Source organism: Urtica dioica, chromosome 5 (genome assembly GCF_054948205.1).
Source record: "Urtica dioica subsp. dioica isolate 48M chromosome 5, U.dioica_male_clone48M_v1_H2, whole genome shotgun sequence".
NCBI classification, from domain to species: Eukaryota; Viridiplantae; Streptophyta; class Magnoliopsida; order Rosales; family Urticaceae; genus Urtica; species Urtica dioica.
Window position 1 is genome coordinate 11820511 of NC_142760.1, and position 22267 is coordinate 11842777.

Genomic DNA, 22267 nt, shown 5'->3' on the forward strand with positions numbered 1-22267 from the left:
TGCCCGTTTACGCTTACAATTCACCGGTGAAAGTCGAAATTCCGGACCGAGGGCGAAATTTACGATTTTACCCTTCCCCCGTTCACCTTGTCGGAATTTCGCCGATCACTCTTCCGAAACCGTCCCAACGCGAAGATCTCGAAAAGTTATTAGGAATTCATATATTTTATGTGATTTTTGGTGCACCGAAGACGTAGTTATGGCTTTTGGGAGTCGCGGCGTTGATTCTTATATAGATAATGCGCGCTAATGCTTGCGGATGCGATCATACCAGCACTAATGCACCGCATCCCATCAGAACTCCGAAGTTAAGCGTGCTTGGGCGAGAGTAGTACTAGGATGGGTGACCTCCTGGGAAGTCCTCGTGTTGCGTCCCTCTTTTTTTGCGAATTATTTTTTTCGGAGGCCGAAACGATGGAATTTCACCAAAAATCGCTCCGAGTCTTGTTCAAATGCCCGTTTACGCTTACAATTCACCGGTGAAAGTCGAAATTCCGGACCGAGAGCGAAATTTACGATTTTACCCTTCCCCCGTTCACCTTGTCGGAATTTCGCCGATCACTCTTCCGAAACCGTCCCAACGCGAAGATCGCGAAAAGTTATTAGGAATTCATATATTTTATGTGATTTTTGGTGCACCGAAGACGTAGTTATGGCTTTTGGGAGTCGCGGCGCTGATTCTTATACAGATAATGCGCGCTAATGCTTGCGGATGCGATCATACCAGCACTAATGCACCGGATCCCATCAGAACTCCGAAGTTAAGCGTGCTTGGGCGAGAGTAGTACTAGGATGGGTGACCTCCTGGGAAGTCCTCGTGTTGCGTCCCTCTTTTTTTGCGAATTATTTTTTTCGGAGGCCGAAACGATGGAATTTCACCAAAAATCGCTCCGAGTCTTGTTCAAATGCCCGTTTACGCTTACAATTCACCGGTGAAAGTCGAAATTCCGGACCGAGGGCGAAATTTACGATTTTACCCTTCCCCCGTTCACCTTGTCGGAATTTCGCCGATCACTCTTCCGAAACCGTCCCGACGCGAAGATCGCGAAAAGTTATTAGGAATTCATATATTTTATGTGATTTTTGGTGCACCGAAGACGTAGTTATGGCTTTTGGGAGTCGCGGCGTTGATTCTTATATAGATAATGCGCGCTAATGCTTGCGGATGCGATCATACCAGCACTAATGCACCGCATCCCATCAGAACTCCGAAGTTAAGCGTGCTTGGGCGAGAGTAGTACTAGGATGGGTGACCTCCTGGGAAGTCCTCGTGTTGCGTCCCTCTTTTTTTGCGAATTATTTTTTTCGGAGGCCGAAACGATGGAATTTCACCAAAAATCGCTCCGAGTCTTGTTCAAATGCCCGTTTACGCTTACAATTCACCGGTGAAAGTCGAAATTCCGGACCGAGGGCGAAATTTACGATTTTACCCTTCCCCCGTTCACCTTATCGGAATTTCGCCGATCACTCTTCCGAAACCGTCCCAACGCGAAGATCGCGAAAAGTTATTAGGAATTCATATATTTTATGTGATTTTTGGTGCACCGAAGACGTAGTTATGGCTTTTGGGAGTCGCGGCGCTGATTCTTATACACATAATGCGCGCTAATGCTTGCGGATGCGATCATACCAGCACTAATGCACCGGATCCCATCAGAACTCCGAAGTTAAGCGTGCTTGGGCGAGAGTAGTACTAGGATGGGTGACCTCTTGGGAAGTCCTCGTGTTGCATCCCTCTTTTTTTGCGAATTATTTTTTCGGAGGTCGAAACGATGGAATTTCACCAAAAATCGCTCCGAGCCTTGTTCAAATGCCCGTTTACGCTTACAATTCACCGGTGAAAGTCGAAATTCCGGACCGAGGGCGAAATTTACGATTTTACCCTTCCCCCGTTCACCTTGTCGGAATTTCGCCGATCACTCTTCCGAAACCGTCCCAACGCGAAGATCGCGAAAAGTTATTAGGAATTCATATATTTTATGTGATTTTTGGTGCACCGAAGACGTAGTTATGGCTTTTGGGAGTCGCGGCGCTGATTCTTATATAGATAATGCGCGCTAATGCTTGCGGATGCGATCATACCAGCACTAATGCACCGCATCCCATCAGAACTCCGAAGTTAAGCGTGCTTGGGCGAGAGTAGTACTAGGATGGGTGACCTCCTGGAAAGTCCTCGTGTTGCGTCCCTCTTTTTTTGCGAATTATTTTTTTCGGAGGCCGAAACGATGGAATTTCACCAAAAATCGCTCCGAGTCTTGTTCAAATGCCCGTTTACGCTTACAATTCACCGGTGAAAGTCGAAATTCCGGACCGAGGGCGAAATTTACGATTTTACCCTTCCCCCGTTCACCTTGTCGGAATTTCGCCGATCACTCTTCCGAAACCGTCCCAACGCGAAGATCGCGAAAAGTTATTAGGAATTCATATATTTTATGTGATTTTTGGTGCACCGAAGACGTAGTTATGGCTTTTGGGAGTCGCGGCGCTGATTCTTATACAGATAATGCGCGCTAATGCTTGCGGATGCGATCATACCAGCACTAATGCACCGGATCCCATCAGAACTCCGAAGTTAAGCGTGCTTGGGCGAGAGTAGTACTAGGATGGGTGACCTCCTGGGAAGTCCTCGTGTTGCGTCCCTCTTTTTTTGCGAATTATTTTTTTCGGAGGCCGAAACGATGGAATTTCACCAAAAATCGCTCCGAGTCTTGTTCAAATGCCCGTTTACGCTTACAATTCACCGGTGAAAGTCGAAATTCCGGACCGAGGGCGAAATTTACGATTTTACCCTTCCCCCGTTCACCTTGTCGGAATTTCGCCGATCACTCTTCCGAAACCGTCCCGACGCGAAGGTCGCGAAAAGTTATTAGGAATTCATATATTTTATGTGATTTTTGGTGCACCGAAGACGTAGTTATGGCTTTTGGGAGTTGCGGCGCTGATTCTTATACAGATAATGCGCGCTAATGCTTGCGGATGCGATCATACCAGCACTAATGCACCGGATCCCATCAGAACTCCGAAGTTAAGCGTGCTTGGGCGAGAGTAGTACTAGGATGGGTGACCTCTTGGGAAGTCCTCGTGTTGCATCCCTCTTTTTTTGCGAATTATTTTTTCGGAGGTCGAAACGATGGAATTTCACCAAAAATCGCTCCGAGTCTTGTTCAAATGCCCGTTTACGCTTACAATTCACCGGTGAAAGTCGAAATTCCGGACCGAGGGCGAAATTTACGATTTTACCCTTCCCCCGTTCACCTTGTCGGAATTTCGCCGATCACTCTTCCGAAACCGTCCCAACGCGAAGATCGCGAAAAGTTATTAGGAATTCATATATTTTATGTGATTTTTGGTGCACCGAAGACGTAGTTATGGCTTTTGGGAGTCGCGGCGCTGATTCTTATATAGATAATGCGCGCTAATGCTTGCAGATGCGATCATACCAGCACTAATGCACCGGATCCCATCAGAACTCCGAAGTTAAGCGTGCTTGGGCGAGAGTAGTACTAGGATGGGTGACCTCCTGGGAAGTCCTCGTGTTGCATCCCTCTTTTTTTGCGAATTATTTTTTTCGGAGGCCGTAACGATGGAATTTCACCAAAAATCGCTCCGAGTCTTGTTCAAATGCCCGTTTACGCTTACAATTCACCGGTGAAAGTCGAAATTCCGGACCGAGGGCGAAATTTACGATTTTACCCTTCCCCCGTTCACCTTGTCGGAATTCCGCCGATCACTCTTCCGAAACCGTCCCAACGCGAAGATCGCGAAAAGTTATTAGGAATTCATATATTTTATGTGATTTTTGGTGCACCGAAGACGTAGTTATGGCTTTTGGGAGTCGCGGCGCTGATTCTTATATAGATAATGCGCGCTAATGCTTGCGGATGCGATCATACCAGCACTAATGCACCGGATCCCATCAGAACTCCGAAGTTAAGCGTGCTTGGGCGAGAGTAGTACTAGGATGGGTGACCTCTTGGGAAGTCCTCGTGTTGCATCCCTCTTTTTTTGCGAATTATTTTTTCGGAGGTCGAAACGATGGAATTTCACCAAAAATCGATCCGAGCCTTGTTCAAATGCCCGTTTACGCTTACAATTCACCGGTGAAAGTCGAAATTCCGGACCGAGGGCGAAATTTACGATTTTACCCTTCCCCCGTTCACCTTGTCGGAATTTCGCCGATCACTCTTCCGAAACCGTCCCAACGCGAAGATCGCGAAAAGTTATTAGGAATTCATATATTTTATGTGATTTTTGGTGCACCGAAGACGTAGTTATGGCTTTTGGGAGTCGCGGCGCTGATTCTTATACAGATAATGCGCGCTAATGCTTGCGGATGCGATAATACCAGCACTAATGCACCGGATCCCATCAGAACTCCGAAGTTAAGCGTGCTTGGGCGAGAGTAGTACTAGGATGGGTGACCTCTTGGGAAGTCCTCGTGTTGCGTCCCTCTTTTTTTGCGAATTATTTTTTCGGAGGTCGAAACGATGGAATTTCACCAAAAATCGCTCCGAGTCTTGTTCAAATGCCCGTTTACGCTTACAATTCACCGGTGAAAGTCGAAATTCCGGACCGAGGGCGAAATTTACGATTTTACCCTTCCCCCGTTCACCTTGTCGGAATTTCGCCGATCACTCTTCCGAAACCGTCCCAACGCGAAGATCTCGAAAAGTTATTAGGAATTCATTTATTTTATGTGATTTTTGGTGCACCGAAGACGTAGTTATGGCTTTTGGGAGTCGCGGCGTTGATTCTTATATAGATAATGCGCGCTAATGCTTGCGGATGCGATCATACCAGCACTAATGCACCGCATCCCATCAGAACTCCGAAGTTAAGCGTGCTTGGGCGAGAGTAGTACTAGGATGGGTGACCTCCTGGGAAGTCCTCGTGTTGCATCCCTCTTTTTTTGCGAATTATTTTTTTCGGAGGCCGAAACGATGGAATTTCACCAAAAATCGCTCCGAGTCTTGTTCAAATGCCCGTTTACGCTTACAATTCACCGGTGAAAGTCGAAATTCCGGACCGAGGGCGAAATTTACGATTTTACCCTTCCCCCGTTCACCTTGTCGGAATTTCGCCTATCACTCTTCCGAAACCGTCCCAACGCGAAGATCTCGAAAAGTTATTAGGAAGTCATATATTTTATGTGATTTTTGGTGCACCGAAGACGTAGTTATGGCTTTTGGGAGTCGCGGCGTTGATTCTTATATAGATAATGCGCGCTAATGCTTGCGGATGCGATCATACCAGCACTAATGCACCGCATCCCATCAGAACTCCGAAGTTAAGCGTGCTTGGGCGAGAGTAGTACTAGGATGGGTGACCTCCTGGGAAGTCCTCGTGTTGCATCCCTCTTTTTTTGCGAATTATTTTTTTCGGAGGCCGAAACGATGGAATTTCACCAAAAATCGCTCCGAGTCTTGTTCAAATGCCCGTTTACGCTTACAATTCACCGGTGAAAGTCGAAATTCCGGACCGAGGGCGAAATTTACGATTTTACCCTTCCCCCGTTCACCTTGGCGGAATTTCGCCGATCACTCTTCCGAAACCGTCCCAACGCGAAGATCGCGAAAAGTTATTAGGAATTCATATATTTTATGTGATTTTTGGTGCACCGAAGACGTAGTTATGGCTTTTGGGAGTCGCGGCGTTGATTCTTATATAGATAATGCGCGCTAATGCTTGCGGATGCGATCATACCAGCACTAATGCATCGGATCCCATCAGAACTCCGAAGTTAAGCGTGCTTGGGCGAGAGTAGTACTAGGATGGGTGACCTCCTGGGAAGTCCTCGTGTTGCATCCGTCTTTTTTTGCGAATTATTTTTTTCGGAGGCCGAAACGATGGAATTTCACCAAAAATCGATCCGAGCCTTGTTCAAATGCTCGTTTACGCATACAATTCACCGGTGAAAGTCGAAATTCCGGACCGAGGGCGAAATTTACGATTTTACCCTTCCCCCGTTCACCTTGTCGGAATTTCGCCGATCACTCTTCCGAAACCGTCCCAACGCGAAGATCGCGAAAAGTTATTAGGAATTCATATATTTTATGTGATTTTTGGTGCACCGAAGACGTAGTTATGGCTTTTGGGAGTCGCGGCGCTGATTCTTATATAGATAATGCGCGCTAATGCTTGCGGATGCGATCATACCAGCACTAATGCACCGCATCCCATCAGAACTCCGAAGTTAAGCGTGCTTGGGCGAGAGTAGTACTAGGATGGGTGACCTCCTGGGATGTCCTCGTGTTGCGTCCCTCTTTTTTTGCGAATTATTTTTTTCGGAGGCCGTAACGATGGAATTTCACCAAAAATCGCTCCGAGTCTTGTTCAAATGCCCGTTTACGCTTACAATTCACCGGTGAAAGTCGAAATTCCGGACCGAGGGCGAAATTTACGATTTTACCCTTCCCCCGTTCACCTTGTCGGAATTTCCCCGATCACTCTTCCGAAACCGTCCCAACGCGAAGATCGCGAAAAGTTATTAGGAATTCATATATTTTATGTGATTTTTGGTGCACCGAAGACGTAGTTATGGCTTTTGGGAGTCGCGGCGCTGATTCTTATATAGATAATGCGCGCTAATGCTTGCGGATGCGATCATACCAGCACTAATGCACCGGATCCCATCAGAACTCCGAAGTTAAGCGTGCTTGGGCGAGAGTAGTACTAGGATGGGTGACCTCTTGGGAAGTCCTCGTGTTGCATCCCTCTTTTTTGCGAATTATTTTTTTCGGAGGTCGAAACGATGGAATTTCACCAAAAATCGCTCCGAGTCTTGTTCAAATGCCCGTTTACGCTTACAATTCACCGGTGAAAGTCGAAATTCCGGACCGAGGGCGAAATTTACGATTTTACCCTTCCCCCGTTCACCTTGTCGGAATTTCGCCGATCACTCTTCCGAAACCGTCCCAACGCGAAGATCGCGAAAAGTTATTAGGAATTCATATATTTTATGTGATTTTTGGTGCACCGAAGACGTAGTTATGGCTTTTGGGAGTCGCGGCGCTGATTCTTATACAGATAATGCGCGCTAATGCTTGCGGATGCGATCATACCAGCACTAATGCACCGGATCCCATCAGAACTCCGAAGTTAAGCGTGCTTGGGCGAGAGTAGTACTAGGATGGGTGACCTCCTGGGAAGTCCTCGTGTTGCGTCCCTCTTTTTTTGCGAATTATTTTTTTCGGAGGCCGAAACGATGGAATTTCACCAAAAATCGCTCCGAGTCTTGTTCAAATGCCCGTTTACGCTTACAATTCACCGGTGAAAGTCGAAATTCCGGACCGAGGGCGAAATTTACGATTTTACCCTTCCCCCGTTCACCTTGGCGGAATTTCGCCGATCACTCTTCCGAAACCGTCCCAACGCGAAGATCGCGAAAAGTTATTAGGAATTCATATATTTTATGTGATTTTTGGTGCACCGAAGACGTAGTTATGGCTTTTGGGAGTCGCGGCGTTGATTCTTATATAGATAATGCGCGCTAATGCTTGCGGATGCGATCATACCAGCACTAATGCATCGGATCCCATCAGAACTCCGAAGTTAAGCGTGCTTGGGCGAGAGTAGTACTAGGATGGGTGACCTCCTGGGAAGTCCTCGTGTTGCATCCGTCTTTTTTTGCGAATTATTTTTTTCGGAGGCCGAAACGATGGAATTTCACCAAAAATCGATCCGAGCCTTGTTCAAATGCTCGTTTACGCATACAATTCACCGGTGAAAGTCGAAATTCCGGACCGAGGGCGAAATTTACGATTTTACCCTTCCCCCGTTCACCTTGTCGGAATTTCGCCGATCACTCTTCCGAAACCGTCCCAACGCGAAGATCGCGAAAAGTTATTAGGAATTCATATATTTTATGTGATTTTTGGTGCACCGAAGACGTAGTTATGGCTTTTGGGAGTCGCGGCGTTGATTCTTTTATAGATAATGCGCGCTAATGCTTGCGGATGCGATCATACCAGCACTAATGCACCGCATCCCATCAGAACTCCGAAGTTAAGCGTGCTTGGGCGAGAGTAGTACTAGGATGGGTGACCTCCTGGGATGTCCTCGTGTTGCGTCCCTCTTTTTTTGCGAATTATTTTTTTCGGAGGCCGTAACGATGGAATTTCACCAAAAATCGCTCCGAGTCTTGTTCAAATGCCCGTTTACGCTTACAATTCACCGGTGAAAGTCGAAATTCCGGACCGAGGGCGAAATTTACGATTTTACCCTTCCCCCGTTCACCTTGTCGGAATTTCGCCGATCACTCTTCCGAAACCGTCCCAACGCGAAGATCGCGAAAAGTTATTAGGAATTCATATATTTTATGTGATTTTTGGTGCACCGAAGACGTAGTTATGGCTTTTGGGAGTCGCGCCGCTGATTCTTATACAGATAATGCGCGCTAATGCTTGCGGATGCGATCATACCAGCACTAACGCACCGGATCCCATCAGAACTCCGAAGTTAAGCGTGCTTGGGCGAGAGTAGTACTAGGATGGGTGACCTCTTGGGAAGTCCTCGTGTTGCATCCCTCTTTTTTTGCGAATTATTTTTTCGGAGGTCGAAACGATGGAATTTCACCAAAAATCGCTCCGAGTCTTGTTCAAATGCCCGTTTACGCTTATAATTCACCGGTGAAAGTCGAAATTCCGGACCGAGGGCGAAATTTACGATTTTACCCTTCCCCCGTTCACCTTGTCGGAATTTCGCCGATCACTCTTCCGAAACCGTCCCAACGCGAAGATCTCGAAAAGTTATTAGGAATTCATATATTTTATGTGATTTTTGGTGCACCGAAGACGTAGTTATGGCTTTTGGGAGTCGCGGCGTTGATTCTTATATAGATAATGCGCGCTAATGCTTGCGGATGCGATCATACCAGCACTAATGCACCGCATCCCATCAGAACTCCGAAGTTAAGCGTGCTTGGGCGAGAGTAGTACTAGGATGGGTGACCTCTTGGGAAGTCCTCGTGTTGCATCCCTCTTTTTTTGCGAATTATTTTTTCGGAGGTCGAAACGATGGAATTTCACCAAAAATCGCTCCGAGTCTTGTTCAAATGCCCGTTTACGCTTACAATTCACCGGTGAAAGTCGAAATTCCGGATCGAGGGCGAAATTTACGATTTTACCCTTCCCCCGTTCACCTTGTCGTAATTTCGCCGATCACTCTTCCGAAACCGTCCCAACGCGAAGATCGTGAAAAGTTATTAGGAATTCATATATTTTATGTGATTTTTGGTGCACCGAAGACGTAGTTATGGCTTTTGGGAGTCGCGGCGCTGATTCTTATATAGATAATGCGCGCTAATGCTTGCGGATGCGATCATACCAGCACTAATGCACCGGATCCCATCAGAACTCCGAAGTTAAGCGTGCTTGGGCGAGAGTAGTACTAGGATGGGTGACCTCCTGGGAAGTCCTCGTGTTGCATCCCTCTTTTTTTGCGAATTATTTTTATCGGAGGCCGTAACGATGGAATTTCACCAAAAATCGCTCCGAGTCTTGTTCAAATGCCCGTTTACGCTTACAATTCACCGGTGAAAGTCGAAATTCCGGACCGAGGGCGAAATTTACGATTTTACCCTTCCCCCGTTCACCTTGTCGGAATTTCGCCGATCACTCTTCCGAAACCGTCCCAAGGCGAAGATCGCGAAAAGTTATTAGGAATTCATATATTTTATGTGATTTTTGGTGCACCGAAGACGTAGTTATGGCTTTTGGGAGTCGCGGCGCTGATTCTTATATAGATAATGCGCGCTAATGCTTGCGGATGCGATCATACCAGCACTAATGCACCGGATCCCATCAGAACTCCGAAGTTAAGCGTGCTTGGGCGAGAGTAGTACTAGGATGGGTGACCTCTTGGGAAGTCCTCGTGTTGCATCACTCTTTTTTTGCGAATTATTTTTTCGGAGGTCGAAACGATGGAATTTCACCAAAAATCGCTCCGAGTCTTGTTCAAATGCCCGTTTACGCTTACAATTCACCGGTGAAAGTCGAAATTCCGGACCGAGGGCGAAATTTACGATTTTACCCTTCCCCCGTTCACCTTGTCGGAATTTCGCCGATCACTCTTCCGAAACCGTCCCAACGCGAAGATCGCGAAAAGTTATTAGGAATTCATATATTTTATGTGATTTTTGGTGCACCGAAGACGTAGTTATGGCTTTTGGGAGTCGCGGCGCTGATTCTGATATAGATAATGCGCGCTAATGCTTGCGGATGCGATCATACCAGCACTAATGCACCGGATCCCATCAGAACTCCGAAGTTAAGCGTGCTTGGGCGAGAGTAGTACTAGGATGGGTGACCTCTTGGGAAGTCCTCGTGTTGCATCCCTCTTTTTTGCGAATTATTTTTTTCGGAGGTCGAAACGATGGAATTTCACCAAAAATCGCTCCGAGTCTTGTTCAAATGCCCGTTTACGCTTACAATTCACCGGTGAAAGTCGAAATTCCGGACCGAGGGCGAAATTTACGATTTTACCCTTCCCCCGTTCACCTTGTCGGAATTTCGCCGATCACTCTTCCGAAACCGTCCCAACGCGAAGATCGCGAAAAGTTATTAGGAATTCATATATTTTATGTGATTTTTGGTGCACCGAAGACGTAGTTATGGCTTTTGGGAGTCGCGGCGCTGATTCTTATATAGATAATGCGCGCTAATGCTTGCGGATGCGATCATACCAGCACTAATGCACCGGATCCCATCAGAACTCCGAAGTTAAGCGTGCTTGGGCGAGAGTAGTACTAGGATGGGTGACCTCCTGGGAAGTCCTCGTGTTGCATCCCTCTTTTTTTGCGAATTATTTTTTTCGGAGGCCGAAACGATGGAATTTCACCAAAAATCGCTCCGAGTCTTGTTCAAATGCCCGTTTACGCTTACAATTCACCAGTGAAAGTCAAAATTCCGGACCGAGGGCGAAATTTACGATTTTACCCTTCCCCCGTTCACCTTGGCGGAATTTCGCCGATCACTCTTCCGAAACCGTCCCAACGCGAAGATCGCGAAAAGTTATTAGGAATTCATATATTTTATGTGATTTTTGGTGCACCGAAGACGTAGTTATGGCTTTTGGGAGTCGCGGCGTTGATTCTTATATAGATAATGCGCGCTAATGCTTGCGGATGCGATCATACCAGCACTAATGCATCGGATCCCATCAGAACTCCGAAGTTAAGCGTGCTTGGGCGAGAGTAGTACTAGGATGGGTGACCTCCTGGGAAGTCCTCGTGTTGCATCCGTCTTTTTTTGCGAATTATTTTTTTCGGAGGCCGAAACGATGGAATTTCACCAAAAATCGATCCGAGCCTTGTTCAAATGCTCGTTTACGCATACAATTCACCGGTGAAAGTCGAAATTCCGGACCGAGGGCGAAATTTACGATTTTACCCTTCCCCCGTTCACCTTGTCGGAATTTCGCCGATCACTCTTCCGAAACCGTCCCAACGCGAAGATCGCGAAAAGTTATTAGGAATTCATATATTTTATGTGATTTTTGGTGCACCGAAGACGTAGTTATGGCTTTTGGGAGTCGCGGCGCTGATTCTTATATAGATAATGCGCGCTAATGCTTGCGGATGCGATCATACCAGCACTAATGCACCGCATCCCATCAGAACTCCGAAGTTAAGCGTGCTTGGGCGAGAGTAGTACTAGGATGGGTGACCTCCTGGGATGTCCTCGTGTTGCGTCCCTCTTTTTTTGCGAATTATTTTTTTCGGAGGCCGTAACGATGGAATTTCACCAAAAATCGCTCCGAGTCTTGTTCAAATGCCCGTTTACGCTTACAATTCACCGGTGAAAGTCGAAATTCCGGACCGAGGGCGAAATTTACGATTTTACCCTTCCCCCGTTCACCTTGTCGGAATTTCGCCGATCACTCTTCCGAAACCGTCCCAACGCGAAGATCGCGAAAAGTTATTAGGAATTCATATATTTTATGTGATTTTTGGTGCACCGAAGACGTAGTTATGGCTTTTGGGAGTCGCGGCGTTGATTCTTATATAGATAATGCGCGCTAATGCTTGCGGATGCGATCATACCAGCACTAATGCACCGCATCCCATCAGAACTCCGAAGTTAAGCGTGCTTGGGCGAGAGTAGTACTAGGATGGGTGACCTCCTGGGATGTCCTCGTGTTGCGTCCCTCTTTTTTTGCGAATTATTTTTTTCGGAGGCCGTAACGATGGAATTTCACCAAAAATCGCTCCGAGTCTTGTTCAAATGCCCGTTTACGCTTACAATTCACCGGTGAAAGTCGAAATTCCGGACCGAGGGCGAAATTTACGATTTTACCCTTCCCCCGTTCACCTTGTCTGAATTTCGCCGATCACTCTTCCGAAACCGTCCCAACGCGAAGATCGCGAAAAGTTATTAGGAATTCATATATTTTATGTGATTTTTGGTGCACCGAAGACGTAGTTATGGCTTTTGGGAGTCGCGGCGCTGATTCTTATATAGATAATGCGCGCTAATGCTTGCGGATGCGATCATACCAGCACATATGCACCGGATCCCATCAGAACTCCGAAGTTAAGCGTGCTTGGGCGAGAGTAGTACTAGGATGGGTGACCTCTTGGGAAGTCCTCGTGTTGCATCCCTCTTTTTTTGCGAATTATTTTTTCGGAGGTCGAAACGATGGAATTTCACCAAAAATCGCTCCGAGTCTTGTTCAAATGCCCGTTTACGCTTACAATTCACCGGTGAAAGTCGAAATTCCGGACCGAGGGCGAAATTTACGATTTTACCCTTCCCCCGTTCACCTTGTCGGAATTTCGCCGATCACTCTTCCGAAACCGTCCCAACGCGAAGATCGCGAAAAGTTATTAGGAATTCATATATTTTATGTGATTTTTGGTGCACCGAAGACGTAGTTATGGCTTTTGGGAGTCGCGGCGCTGATTCTTATATAGATAATGCGCGCTAATGCTTGCGGATGCGATCATACCAGCACTAATGCACCGGATCCCATCAGAACTCCGAAGTTAAGCGTGCTTGGGCGAGAGTAGTACTAGGATGGGTGACCTCTTGGGAAGTCCTCGTGTTGCATCCCTCTTTTTTGCGAATTATTTTTTTCGGAGGCCGAAACGATGGAATTTCACCAAAAATCGCTCCGAGTCTTGTTCAAATGCCCGTTTACGCTTACAATTCACCGGTGAAAGTCGAAATTCCGGACCGAGGGCGAAATTTACGATTTTACCCTTCCCCCGTTCACCTTGTCGGAATTTCGCCGATCACTCTTCCGAAACCGTCCCAACGCGAAGATCGCGAAAAGTTATTAGGAATTCATATATTTTATGTGATTTTTGGTGCACCGAAGACGTAGTTATGGCTTTTGGGAGTCGCGGCGCTGATTCTTATATAGATAATGCGCGCTAATGCTTGCGGATGCGATCATACCAGCACTGATGCACCGCATCCCATCAGAACTCCGAAGTTAAGCGTGCTTGGGCGAGAGTAGTACTAGGATGGGTGACCTCCTGGGAAGTCCTCGTGTTGCATCCGTCTTTTTTTGCGAATTATTTTTTTCGGAGGCCGAAACGATGGAATTTCACCAAAAATCGCTCCGAGTCTTGTTCAAATGCCCGTTTACGCTTACAATTCACCGGTGAAAGTCGAAATTCCGGACCGAGGGCGAAATTTACGATTTTACCCTTCCCCCGTTCACCTTGGCGGAATTTCGCCGATCACTCTTCCGAAACCGTCCCAACGCGAAGATCGCGAAACGTTATTAGGAATTCATATATTTTATGTGATTTTTGGTGCACCGAAGACGTAGTTATGGCTTTTGGGAGTCGCGGCGTTGATTCTTATATAGATAATGCGCGCTAATGCTTGCGGATGCGATCATACCAGCACTAATGCATCGGATCCCATCAGAACTCCGAAGTTAAGCGTGCTTGGGCGAGAGTAGTACTAGGATGGGTGACCTCCTGGGAAGTCCTCGTGTTGCATCCCTCTTTTTTTGCGAATTATTTTTTTCGGAGGCCGAAACGATGGAATTTCACCAAAAATCGATCCGAGCCTTGTTCAAATGCTCGTTTACGCATACAATTCACCGGTGAAAGTCGAAATTCCGTACCGAGGGCGAAATTTACGATTTTACCCTTCCCCGGTTCACCTTGGCGGAATTTCGCCGATCACTCTTCCGAAACCGTCCCAACGCGAAGATCGCGAAAAGTTATTAGGAATTCATATATTTTATGTGATTTTTGGTGCACCGAAGACGTAGTTATGGCTTTTGGGAGTCGCGGCGTTGATTCTTATATAGATAATGCGCGCTAATGCTTGCGGATGCGATCATACCAGCACTAATGCATCGGATCCCATCAGAACTCCGAAGTTAAGCGTGCTTGGGCGAGAGTAGTACTAGGATGGGTGACCTCCTGGGAAGTCCTCGTGTTGCATCCCTCTTTTTTTGCGAATTATTTTTTTCGGAGGCCGAAACGATGGAATTTCACCAAAAATCGATCCGAGCCTTGTTCAAATGCTCGTTTACGCATACAATTCACCGGTGAAAGTCGAAATTCCGGACCGAGGGCGAAATTTACGATTTTACCCTTCCCCCGTTCACCTTGTCGGAATTTCGCCGATCACTCTTTCGAAACCGTCCCAACGCGAAGATCGCGAAAAGTTATTAGGAATTCATATATTTTATGTGATTTTTGGTGCACCGAAGACGTAGTTATGGCTTTTGGGAGTCGCGGCGTTGATTCTTATATGGATAATGCGCGCTAATGCTTGCGGATGCGATCGTACCAGCAATAATGCACCGCATCCCATCAGAACTCCGAAGTTAAGCGTGCTTGGGCGAGAGTAGTACTAGGATGGGTGACCTCCTGGGATGTCCTCGTGTTGCATCCCTCTTTTTTTGCGAATTATTTTTTTCGGAGGCCGAAACGATGGAATTTCACCAAAAATCGCTCCGAGTCTTGTTCAAATGCCCGTTTACGCTTACAATTCACCGGTGAAAGTCGAAATTCCGGACCGAGGGCGAAATTTACGATTTTACCCTTCCCCCGTTCACCTTGTCGGAATTTCGCCGATCACTCTTCCGAAACCGTCCCAACACGAAGATCGCGAAAAGTTATTAGGAATTCATATATTTTATGTGATTTTTGGTGCACCGAAGACGTAGTTATGGCTTTTGGGAGTCGCGGCGCTGATTCTTATATAGATAATGCGCGCTAATGCTTGCGGATGCGATCATACCAGCACTAATGCACCGCATCCCATCAGAACTCCGAAGTTAAGCGTGCTTGGGCGAGAGTAGTACTAGGATGGGTGACCTCCTGGGAAGTCCTCGTGTTGCATCCCTCTTTTTTTGCGAATTATTTTTTTCGGAGGCCGAAATGATGGAATTTCACCAAAAATCGCTCCGAGTCTTGTTCAAATGCCCGTTTACGCTTACAATTCACCGGTGAAAGTCGAAATTCCGGACCGAGGGTGAAATTTACGATTTTACCCTTCCCCCGTTCACCTTGGCGGAATTTCGCCGATCACTCTTCCGAAACCGTCCCAACGCGAAGATCGCGAAAAGTTATTAGGAATTCATATATTTTATGTGATTTTTGGTGCACCGAAGACGTAGTTATGGCTTTTGAGAGTCGCGGCGTTGATTCTTATATAGATAATGCGCGCTAATGCTTGCGGATGCGATCATACCAGCACTAATGCATCGGATCCCATCAGAACTCCGAAGTTAAGCGTGCTTGGGCGTGAGTAGTACTACGATGGGTGACCTCCTGGGAAGTCCTCGTGTTGCATCCGTCTTTTTTTGCGAATTATTTTTTTCGGAGGCCGAAACGATGGAATTTCACCAAAAATCGATCCGAGCCTTGTTCAAATGCTCGTTTACGCATACAATTCACCGGTGAAAGTCGAAATTCCGGACCGAGGGCGAAATTTACGATTTTACCCTTCCCCCGATCACTCTTCCGAAACCGTCCCAACGCGAAGATCGCGAAAAGTTATTAGGAATTCATATATTTTATGTAATTTTTGGTGCACCGAAGACGTAGTTATGGCTTTTGGGAGTCGCGGCGTTGATTCTTATATAGATAATGCGCGCTAATGCTTGCGGATGCGATCATACCAGCACTAATGCACCGCATCCCATCAGAACTCCGAAGTTAAGCGTGCTTGGGCGAGAGTAGTACTAGGATGGGTGACCTCCTGGGATGTCCTCGTGTTGCGTCCCTCTTTTTTTGCGAATTATTTTTTTCGGAGGCCGTAACGATGGAATTTCACCAAAAATCGCTCCGAGTCTTGTTCAAATGCCCGTTTACGCTTACAATTCACCGGTGAAAGTCGAAATTCCGGACCGAGGGCGAAATTTACGATTTTACCCTTCCCCCGTTCACCTTGTCGGAATTTCGCCGATCACTCTTCCGAAACCGTCCCAACGCGAAGATCGCGAAAAGTTATTAGGAATTCATATATTTTATGTGATTTTTGGTGCACCGAAGACGTAGTTATGGCTTTTGGGAGTCGCGGCGTTGATTCTTATATAGATAATGCGCGCTAATGCTTGCGGATGCGATCATACCAGCACTAATGCATCGGATCCCATCAGAACTCCGAAGTTAAACGTGCTTGGGCGTGAGTAGTACTAGGATGGGTGACCTCTTGGGAAGTCCTCGTGTTGCATCCCTCTTTTTTTGCGAATTATTTTTTCGGAGGTCGAAACGATGGAATTTCACCAAAAATCACTCCGAGTCTTGTTCAAATGCCCGTTTACGCTTACAATTCACCGGTGAAAGTCGAAATTCCGGACCGATGGCGAAATTTACGATTTTACCCTTCCCCCGTTCACCTTGTCGGAATTTCGCCGATCACTCTTCCGAAACCGTCCCAACGCGAAGATCGCGAAAAGTTATTAGGAATTCATATATTTTATGTGATTTTTGGTGCACCGAAGACGTAGTTATGGCTTTTGGGAGTCGCGGCGCTGATTCTTATATAGATAATGCGCGCTAATGCTTGCGGATGCGATCATACCAGCACTAATGCACCGGATCCCATCAGAACTCCGAAGTTAAGCGTGCTTGGGCGAGAGTAGTACTAGGATGGGTGACCTCTTGGGAAGTCCTCGTGTTGCATCCCTCTTTTTTGCGAATTATTTTATTCGGAGGCCGAAACGATGGAATTTCACCAAAAATCGCTCCGAGTCTTGTTCAAATGCCCGTTTACGCTTACAATTCACCGGTGAAAGTCGAAATTCCGGACCGAGGGCGAAATTTACGATTTTACCCTTCCCCCGTTCACCTTGTCGGAATTTCGCCGATCACTCTTCCGAAACCGTCCCAACGCGAAGATCGCGAAAAGTTATTAGGAATTCATATATTTTATGTGATTTTTGGTGCACCGAAGACGTAGTTATGGCTTTTGGGAGTCGCGGCGTTGATTCTTATATAGATAATGCGCGCTAATGCTTGCGGATGCGATCATACCAGCACTAATGCACCGCATCCCATCAGAACTCCGAAGTTAAGCGTGCTTGGGCGAGAGTAGTACTAGGATGGGTGACCTCCTGGGATGTCCACGTGTTGCGTCCCTCTTTTTTTGCGAATTATTTTTTTTCGGAGGCCGTAACGATGGAATTTCACCAAAAATCGCTCCGAGTCTTGTTCAAATGCCCGTTTACGCTTACAATTCACCGGTGAAAGTCGAAATTCCGGACCGAGGGCGAAATTTACGATTTTACCCTTCCCCCGTTCACCTTGTCGGAATTTCGCCGATCACTCTTCCGAAACCGTCCCAACGCGAAGATCGCGAAAAGTTATTAGGAATTCATATATTTTATGTGATTTTTGGTGCACCGAAGACGTAGTTATGGCTTTTGGGAGTCGCGGCGCTGATTCTTATATAGATAATGCGCGCTAATGCTTGCGGATGCGATCATACCAGCACTAATGCACCGGATCCCATCAGAACTCCGAAGTTAAGCGTGCTTGGGCGAGAGTAGTACTAGGATGGGTGACCTCTTGGGAAGTCCTCGTGTTGCATCGCTCTTTTTTTGCGAATTATTTTTTCGGAGGTCGAAACGATGGAATTTCACCAAAAATCGCTCCGAGTCTTGTTCAAATGCCCGTTTACGCTTACAATTCACCGGTGAAAGTCGAAATTCCGGACCGAGGGCGAAATTTACGATTTTACCCTTCCCCCGTTCACCTTGGCGTAATTTCGCCGATCACTCTTCCGAAACCGTCCCAACGCGAAGATCGCGAAAAGTTATTAGGAATTCATATATTTTATGTGATTTTTGGTGCACCGAAGACGTAGTTATGGCTTTTGGGAGTCGCGGCGCTGATTCTTATATAGATAATGCGCGCTAATGCTTGCGGATGCGATCATACCAGCACTAATGCACCGGATCCCATCAGAACTCCGAAGTTAAGCGTGCTTGGGCGAGAGTAGTACTAGGATGGGTGACCTCTTGGGAAGTCCTCGTGTTGCATCCCTCTTTTTTGCGAATTATTTTATTCGGAGGCCGAAACGATTGAATTTCACCAAAAATCGATCCGAGTCTTGTTCAAATGCCCGTTTACGCTTACAATTCACCGGTGAAAGTCGAAATTCCGGACCGAGGCCGAAATTTACGATTTTACCCTTCCCCCGTTCACCTTGTCGGAATTTCGCCGATCACTCTTCCGAAACCGTCCCAACGCGAAGATCGCGAAAAGTTATTAGGAATTCATATATTTTATGTGATTTTTGGTGCACCGAAGACGTAGTTATGGCTTTTGGGAGTCGCGGCGCTGATTCTTATATAGATAATGCGCGCTAATGCTTGCGGATGCGATCATACCAGCACTAATGCACCGCATCCCATCAGAACTCCGAAGTTAAGCGTGCTTGGGCGAGAGTAGTACTAGGATGGGTGACGTCCTGGGAAGTCCTCGTGTTGCATCCGTCTTTTTTTGCGAATTATTTTTTTCGGAGGCCGAAACGATGGAATTTCACCAAAAATCGCTCCGAGTCTTGTTCAAATGCCCGTTTACGCTTACAATTCACCGGTGAAAGTCGAAATTCCGGACCGAGGGCGAAATTTACGATTTTACCCTTCCCCCGTTCACCTTGTCGGAATTTCGCCGATCACTCTTCCGAAACCGTCCCAACGCGAAGATCGCGAAAAGTTATTAGGAATTCATATATTTTATGTGATTTTTGGTGCACCGAAGACGTAGTTATGGCTTTTGGGAGTCGCGGCGCTGATTCTTATATAGATAATGCGCGCTAATGCTTGCGGATGCGATCATACCAGCACTAATGCACCGGATCCCATCAGAACTCCGAAGTTAAGCGTGCTTGGGCGAGAGTAGTACTAGGATGGGTGACCTCTTGGGAAGTCCTCGTGTTGCATCGCTCTTTTTTTGCGAATTATTTTTTCGGAGGTCGAAACGATGGAATTTCACCAAAAATCGCTCCGAGTCTTGTTCAAATGCCCGTTTACGCTTACAATTCACCGGTGAAAGTCGAAATTCCGGACCGAGGGCGAAATTTACGATTTTACCCTTCCCCCGTTCACCTTGGCGTAATTTCGCCGATCACTCTTCCGAAACCGTCCCAACGCGAAGATCGCGAAAAGTTATTAGGAATTCATATATTTTATGTGATTTTTGGTGCACCGAAGACGTAGTTATGGCTTTTGGGAGTCGCGGCGCTGATTCTTATATAGATAATGCGCGCTAATGCTTGCGGATGCGATCATACCAGCACTAATGCACCGGATCCCATCAGAACTCCGAAGTTAAGCGTGCTTGGGCGAGAGTAGTACTAGGATGGGTGACCTCTTGGGAAGTCCTCGTGTTGCATCCCTCTTTTTTGCGAATTATTTTATTCGGAGGCCGAAACGATTGAATTTCACCAAAAATCGATCCGAGTCTTGTTCAAATGCCCGTTTACGCTTACAATTCACCGGTGAAAGTCGAAATTCCGGACCGAGGCCGAAATTTACGATTTTACCCTTCCCCCGTTCACCTTGTCGGAATTTCGCCGATCACTCTTCCGAAACCGTCCCAACGCGAAGATCGCGAAAAGTTATTAGGAATTCATATATTTTATGTGATTTTTGGTGCACCGAAGACGTAGTTATGGCTTTTGGGAGTCGCGGCGCTGATTCTTATATAGATAATGCGCGCTAATGCTTGCGGATGCGATCATACCAGCACTAATGCACCGCATCCCATCAGAACTCCGAAGTTAAGCGTGCTTGGGCGAGAGTAGTACTAGGATGGGTGACGTCCTGGGAAGTCCTCGTGTTGCATCCGTCTTTTTTTGCGAATTATTTTTTTCGGAGGCCGAAACGATGGAATTTCACCAAAAATCGCTCCGAGTCTTGTTCAAATGCCCGTTTACGCTTACAATTCACCGGTGAAAGTCGAAATTCCGGACCGAGGGCGAAATTTACGATTTTACCCTTCCCCCGTTCACCTTGGCGGAATTTCGCCGATTACTCTTCCGAAACCGTCCCAACGCGAAGATCGCGAAAAGTTATTAGGAATTCATATATTTTATGTGATTTTTGGTGCACCGAAGACGTAGTTATGGCTTTTGGGAGTCGCGGCGTTGATTCTTATATAGATAATGCGCGCTAATGCTTGCGGATGCGATCATACCAGCACTAATGCATCGGATCCCATCAGAACTCCGAAGTTAAGCGTGCTTGGGCGAGAGTAGTACTAGGATGGGTGACCTCCTGGGAAGTCCTCGTGTTGCATCCCTCTTTTTTTGCGAATTATTTTTTTCGGAGGCCGAAACGATGGAATTTCACCAAAAATCGATCCGAGCCTTGTTCAAATGCTCGTTTACGCATACAATTCGCCGGTGAAAGTCGAAATTCCGGACCGAGGGCGAAATTTACGATTTTACCCTTCCCCCGTTCACCTTGTCGGAATTTCGCCGATCACTCTTTCGAAACCGTCCCAACGCGAAGATCGCGAAAAGTTATTAGGAATTCATATATTTTATGTGATTTTTGGTGCACCGAAGACGTAGTTATGGCTTTTGGGAGTCGCGGCGTTGATTCTTATATAGATAATGCGCGCTAATGCTTGCGGATGCGATCATACCAGCACTAATGCACCGCATCCCATCAGAACTCCGAAGTTAAGCGTGCTTGGGCGAGAGTAGTACTAGGATGGGTGACCTCCTGGGATGTCCTCGTGTTGCGTCCCTCTTTTTTTGCGAATTATTTTTTTCGGAGGCCGAAACGATGGAATTTCACCAAAAATCGATCCGAGCCTTGTTCAAATGCTCGTTTACGCATACAATTCACCGGTGAAAGTCGAAATTCCGGACCGAGGGCGAAATTTACGATTTTACCCTTCCCCCGTTCACCTTGTCGGAATTTCGCCGATCACTCTTCCGAAACCGTCCCAACGCGAAGATCGCGAAAAGTTATTAGGAATTCATATATTTTATGTGATTTTTGGTGCACCGAAGACGTAGTTATGGCTTTTGGGAGTCGCGGCGTTGATTCTTATATAGATAATGCGCGCTAATGCTTGCGGATGCGATCATACCAGCACTAATGCACCGCATCCCATCAGAACTCCGAAGTTAAGCGTGCTTGGGCGAGAGTAGTACTAGGATGGGTGACCTCCTGGGATGTCCTCGTGTTGCGTCCCTCTTTTTTTGCGAATTATTTTTTTCGGAGGCCGTAACGATGGAATTTCACCAAAAATCGCTCCGAGTCTTGTTCAAATGCCCGTTTACGCTTACAATTCACCGGTGAAAGTCGAAATTCCGGACCGAGGGCGAAATTTACGATCTTACCCTTCCCCCGTTCACCTTGTCGGAATTTCGCCGATCACTCTTCCGAAACCGTCCCAACGCGAAGATCGCGAAAAGTTATTAGGAATTCATATATTTTATGTGATTTTTGGTGCACCGAAGACGTAGTTATGGCTTTTGGGAGTCGCGGCGCTGATTCTTATATAGATAATGCGCGCTAATGCTTGCGGATGCGATCATACCAGCACTAATGCACCGCATCCCATCAGAACTCCGAAGTTAAGCGTGCTTGGGCGAGAGTAGTACTAGGATGGGTGACCTCCTGGGATGTCCACGTGTTGCGTCCCTCTTTTTTTGCGAATTATTTTTTTCGGAGGCCGTACTGATGGAATTTCACCAAAAATCGCTCCGAGTCTTGTTCAAATGCCCGTTTACGCTTACAATTCACCGGTGAAAGTCGAAATTCCGGACCGAGGGCGAAATTTACGATTTTACCCTTCCCCCGTTCACCTTGTCGGAATTTCGCCGATCAC

General features: G+C 46.8%; 46 non-coding genes and 3 pseudogenes across 46 annotated transcripts; all 49 read left to right on the forward strand.

Annotated features, from left to right (window-relative positions):
• Window positions 1–257: 257 nt before the first annotated feature.
• On the forward strand, window positions 258–376 carry LOC149395503 (5S ribosomal RNA). The gene has a single exon (XR_016298979.1). It is a non-coding gene; the product is annotated as a 5S ribosomal RNA (ribosomal RNA).
• A 334-nt stretch (window positions 377–710) lies between these two features.
• LOC149395504 (5S ribosomal RNA) lies at window positions 711–829 on the forward strand. Its single transcript, XR_016297768.1, has one exon. It is a non-coding gene; the product is annotated as a 5S ribosomal RNA (ribosomal RNA).
• Window positions 830–1163: 334 nt separating this feature from the next.
• On the forward strand, window positions 1164–1282 carry LOC149395505 (5S ribosomal RNA). The gene has a single exon (XR_016298980.1). It is a non-coding gene; the product is annotated as a 5S ribosomal RNA (ribosomal RNA).
• A 334-nt stretch (window positions 1283–1616) lies between these two features.
• On the forward strand, window positions 1617–1735 carry LOC149395506 (5S ribosomal RNA). The gene has a single exon (XR_016297537.1). It is a non-coding gene; the product is annotated as a 5S ribosomal RNA (ribosomal RNA).
• Window positions 1736–2068: 333 nt separating this feature from the next.
• Window positions 2069–2187, forward strand: LOC149395507 (5S ribosomal RNA). Its single transcript, XR_016299182.1, has one exon. It is a non-coding gene; the product is annotated as a 5S ribosomal RNA (ribosomal RNA).
• A 334-nt stretch (window positions 2188–2521) lies between these two features.
• LOC149395508 (5S ribosomal RNA) lies at window positions 2522–2640 on the forward strand. Its single transcript, XR_016297769.1, has one exon. It is a non-coding gene; the product is annotated as a 5S ribosomal RNA (ribosomal RNA).
• A 334-nt stretch (window positions 2641–2974) lies between these two features.
• Window positions 2975–3093, forward strand: LOC149395509 (5S ribosomal RNA). Its single transcript, XR_016297538.1, has one exon. It is a non-coding gene; the product is annotated as a 5S ribosomal RNA (ribosomal RNA).
• Window positions 3094–3426: 333 nt separating this feature from the next.
• Window positions 3427–3545, forward strand: LOC149395510 (5S ribosomal RNA). The gene has a single exon (XR_016297971.1). It is a non-coding gene; the product is annotated as a 5S ribosomal RNA (ribosomal RNA).
• Window positions 3546–3879: 334 nt separating this feature from the next.
• On the forward strand, window positions 3880–3998 carry LOC149395511 (5S ribosomal RNA). The gene has a single exon (XR_016297540.1). It is a non-coding gene; the product is annotated as a 5S ribosomal RNA (ribosomal RNA).
• Window positions 3999–4331: 333 nt separating this feature from the next.
• Window positions 4332–4450, forward strand: LOC149395512 (5S ribosomal RNA). The gene has a single exon (XR_016298387.1). It is a non-coding gene; the product is annotated as a 5S ribosomal RNA (ribosomal RNA).
• Window positions 4451–4783: 333 nt separating this feature from the next.
• LOC149395513 (5S ribosomal RNA) lies at window positions 4784–4902 on the forward strand. The gene has a single exon (XR_016298758.1). It is a non-coding gene; the product is annotated as a 5S ribosomal RNA (ribosomal RNA).
• A 334-nt stretch (window positions 4903–5236) lies between these two features.
• LOC149395514 (5S ribosomal RNA) lies at window positions 5237–5355 on the forward strand. The gene has a single exon (XR_016298759.1). It is a non-coding gene; the product is annotated as a 5S ribosomal RNA (ribosomal RNA).
• A 334-nt stretch (window positions 5356–5689) lies between these two features.
• LOC149395515 (5S ribosomal RNA) lies at window positions 5690–5808 on the forward strand. Its single transcript, XR_016298519.1, has one exon. It is a non-coding gene; the product is annotated as a 5S ribosomal RNA (ribosomal RNA).
• A 334-nt stretch (window positions 5809–6142) lies between these two features.
• LOC149395516 (5S ribosomal RNA) lies at window positions 6143–6261 on the forward strand. The gene has a single exon (XR_016299228.1). It is a non-coding gene; the product is annotated as a 5S ribosomal RNA (ribosomal RNA).
• Window positions 6262–6595: 334 nt separating this feature from the next.
• On the forward strand, window positions 6596–6714 carry LOC149395517 (5S ribosomal RNA). The gene has a single exon (XR_016297541.1). It is a non-coding gene; the product is annotated as a 5S ribosomal RNA (ribosomal RNA).
• A 333-nt stretch (window positions 6715–7047) lies between these two features.
• LOC149395518 (5S ribosomal RNA) lies at window positions 7048–7166 on the forward strand. The gene has a single exon (XR_016297770.1). It is a non-coding gene; the product is annotated as a 5S ribosomal RNA (ribosomal RNA).
• Window positions 7167–7500: 334 nt separating this feature from the next.
• Window positions 7501–7619, forward strand: LOC149395519 (5S ribosomal RNA). Its single transcript, XR_016298521.1, has one exon. It is a non-coding gene; the product is annotated as a 5S ribosomal RNA (ribosomal RNA).
• A 334-nt stretch (window positions 7620–7953) lies between these two features.
• Window positions 7954–8072, forward strand: LOC149395520 (5S ribosomal RNA). Its single transcript, XR_016299229.1, has one exon. It is a non-coding gene; the product is annotated as a 5S ribosomal RNA (ribosomal RNA).
• A 334-nt stretch (window positions 8073–8406) lies between these two features.
• LOC149395521 (5S ribosomal RNA) lies at window positions 8407–8525 on the forward strand. Its single transcript, XR_016297642.1, has one exon. It is a non-coding gene; the product is annotated as a 5S ribosomal RNA (ribosomal RNA).
• Window positions 8526–8858: 333 nt separating this feature from the next.
• Window positions 8859–8977, forward strand: LOC149395522 (5S ribosomal RNA). Its single transcript, XR_016298846.1, has one exon. It is a non-coding gene; the product is annotated as a 5S ribosomal RNA (ribosomal RNA).
• Window positions 8978–9310: 333 nt separating this feature from the next.
• On the forward strand, window positions 9311–9429 carry LOC149395523 (5S ribosomal RNA). Its single transcript, XR_016299572.1, has one exon. It is a non-coding gene; the product is annotated as a 5S ribosomal RNA (ribosomal RNA).
• Window positions 9430–9763: 334 nt separating this feature from the next.
• Window positions 9764–9882, forward strand: LOC149395524 (5S ribosomal RNA). Its single transcript, XR_016298216.1, has one exon. It is a non-coding gene; the product is annotated as a 5S ribosomal RNA (ribosomal RNA).
• Window positions 9883–10215: 333 nt separating this feature from the next.
• On the forward strand, window positions 10216–10334 carry LOC149395525 (5S ribosomal RNA). The gene has a single exon (XR_016297542.1). It is a non-coding gene; the product is annotated as a 5S ribosomal RNA (ribosomal RNA).
• A 333-nt stretch (window positions 10335–10667) lies between these two features.
• LOC149395526 (5S ribosomal RNA) lies at window positions 10668–10786 on the forward strand. The gene has a single exon (XR_016299583.1). It is a non-coding gene; the product is annotated as a 5S ribosomal RNA (ribosomal RNA).
• Window positions 10787–11120: 334 nt separating this feature from the next.
• Window positions 11121–11239, forward strand: LOC149395527 (5S ribosomal RNA). Its single transcript, XR_016298522.1, has one exon. It is a non-coding gene; the product is annotated as a 5S ribosomal RNA (ribosomal RNA).
• A 334-nt stretch (window positions 11240–11573) lies between these two features.
• On the forward strand, window positions 11574–11692 carry LOC149395528 (5S ribosomal RNA). The gene has a single exon (XR_016299230.1). It is a non-coding gene; the product is annotated as a 5S ribosomal RNA (ribosomal RNA).
• Window positions 11693–12026: 334 nt separating this feature from the next.
• LOC149395529 (5S ribosomal RNA) lies at window positions 12027–12145 on the forward strand. The gene has a single exon (XR_016299231.1). It is a non-coding gene; the product is annotated as a 5S ribosomal RNA (ribosomal RNA).
• Window positions 12146–12479: 334 nt separating this feature from the next.
• Window positions 12480–12598, forward strand: LOC149395530 (5S ribosomal RNA). Its single transcript, XR_016297974.1, has one exon. It is a non-coding gene; the product is annotated as a 5S ribosomal RNA (ribosomal RNA).
• A 333-nt stretch (window positions 12599–12931) lies between these two features.
• On the forward strand, window positions 12932–13050 carry LOC149395531 (5S ribosomal RNA). The gene has a single exon (XR_016297543.1). It is a non-coding gene; the product is annotated as a 5S ribosomal RNA (ribosomal RNA).
• Window positions 13051–13383: 333 nt separating this feature from the next.
• Window positions 13384–13502, forward strand: LOC149395532 (5S ribosomal RNA). The gene has a single exon (XR_016298938.1). It is a non-coding gene; the product is annotated as a 5S ribosomal RNA (ribosomal RNA).
• Window positions 13503–13836: 334 nt separating this feature from the next.
• On the forward strand, window positions 13837–13955 carry LOC149395533 (5S ribosomal RNA). Its single transcript, XR_016298110.1, has one exon. It is a non-coding gene; the product is annotated as a 5S ribosomal RNA (ribosomal RNA).
• Window positions 13956–14289: 334 nt separating this feature from the next.
• On the forward strand, window positions 14290–14408 carry LOC149395534 (5S ribosomal RNA). Its single transcript, XR_016298112.1, has one exon. It is a non-coding gene; the product is annotated as a 5S ribosomal RNA (ribosomal RNA).
• A 334-nt stretch (window positions 14409–14742) lies between these two features.
• Window positions 14743–14861, forward strand: LOC149395535 (5S ribosomal RNA; annotated as a pseudogene).
• Window positions 14862–15195: 334 nt separating this feature from the next.
• LOC149395536 (5S ribosomal RNA) lies at window positions 15196–15314 on the forward strand. The gene has a single exon (XR_016298760.1). It is a non-coding gene; the product is annotated as a 5S ribosomal RNA (ribosomal RNA).
• A 334-nt stretch (window positions 15315–15648) lies between these two features.
• Window positions 15649–15767, forward strand: LOC149395537 (5S ribosomal RNA). The gene has a single exon (XR_016298563.1). It is a non-coding gene; the product is annotated as a 5S ribosomal RNA (ribosomal RNA).
• A 311-nt stretch (window positions 15768–16078) lies between these two features.
• Window positions 16079–16197, forward strand: LOC149395538 (5S ribosomal RNA). Its single transcript, XR_016299232.1, has one exon. It is a non-coding gene; the product is annotated as a 5S ribosomal RNA (ribosomal RNA).
• A 334-nt stretch (window positions 16198–16531) lies between these two features.
• On the forward strand, window positions 16532–16650 carry LOC149395539 (5S ribosomal RNA). Its single transcript, XR_016298502.1, has one exon. It is a non-coding gene; the product is annotated as a 5S ribosomal RNA (ribosomal RNA).
• A 333-nt stretch (window positions 16651–16983) lies between these two features.
• On the forward strand, window positions 16984–17102 carry LOC149395540 (5S ribosomal RNA). Its single transcript, XR_016297544.1, has one exon. It is a non-coding gene; the product is annotated as a 5S ribosomal RNA (ribosomal RNA).
• Window positions 17103–17435: 333 nt separating this feature from the next.
• On the forward strand, window positions 17436–17554 carry LOC149395541 (5S ribosomal RNA). Its single transcript, XR_016299183.1, has one exon. It is a non-coding gene; the product is annotated as a 5S ribosomal RNA (ribosomal RNA).
• A 335-nt stretch (window positions 17555–17889) lies between these two features.
• On the forward strand, window positions 17890–18008 carry LOC149395542 (5S ribosomal RNA). Its single transcript, XR_016298260.1, has one exon. It is a non-coding gene; the product is annotated as a 5S ribosomal RNA (ribosomal RNA).
• Window positions 18009–18341: 333 nt separating this feature from the next.
• LOC149395543 (5S ribosomal RNA) lies at window positions 18342–18460 on the forward strand. Its single transcript, XR_016297545.1, has one exon. It is a non-coding gene; the product is annotated as a 5S ribosomal RNA (ribosomal RNA).
• A 333-nt stretch (window positions 18461–18793) lies between these two features.
• LOC149395544 (5S ribosomal RNA) lies at window positions 18794–18912 on the forward strand (annotated as a pseudogene).
• A 334-nt stretch (window positions 18913–19246) lies between these two features.
• LOC149395545 (5S ribosomal RNA) lies at window positions 19247–19365 on the forward strand. Its single transcript, XR_016298261.1, has one exon. It is a non-coding gene; the product is annotated as a 5S ribosomal RNA (ribosomal RNA).
• Window positions 19366–19698: 333 nt separating this feature from the next.
• On the forward strand, window positions 19699–19817 carry LOC149395546 (5S ribosomal RNA). Its single transcript, XR_016297546.1, has one exon. It is a non-coding gene; the product is annotated as a 5S ribosomal RNA (ribosomal RNA).
• A 333-nt stretch (window positions 19818–20150) lies between these two features.
• Window positions 20151–20269, forward strand: LOC149395547 (5S ribosomal RNA; annotated as a pseudogene).
• A 334-nt stretch (window positions 20270–20603) lies between these two features.
• LOC149395548 (5S ribosomal RNA) lies at window positions 20604–20722 on the forward strand. Its single transcript, XR_016298113.1, has one exon. It is a non-coding gene; the product is annotated as a 5S ribosomal RNA (ribosomal RNA).
• Window positions 20723–21056: 334 nt separating this feature from the next.
• Window positions 21057–21175, forward strand: LOC149395549 (5S ribosomal RNA). The gene has a single exon (XR_016299233.1). It is a non-coding gene; the product is annotated as a 5S ribosomal RNA (ribosomal RNA).
• Window positions 21176–21509: 334 nt separating this feature from the next.
• Window positions 21510–21628, forward strand: LOC149395550 (5S ribosomal RNA). The gene has a single exon (XR_016299234.1). It is a non-coding gene; the product is annotated as a 5S ribosomal RNA (ribosomal RNA).
• Window positions 21629–21962: 334 nt separating this feature from the next.
• On the forward strand, window positions 21963–22081 carry LOC149395551 (5S ribosomal RNA). Its single transcript, XR_016299184.1, has one exon. It is a non-coding gene; the product is annotated as a 5S ribosomal RNA (ribosomal RNA).
• The last annotated feature ends 186 nt before the right edge of the window (window positions 22082–22267 follow it).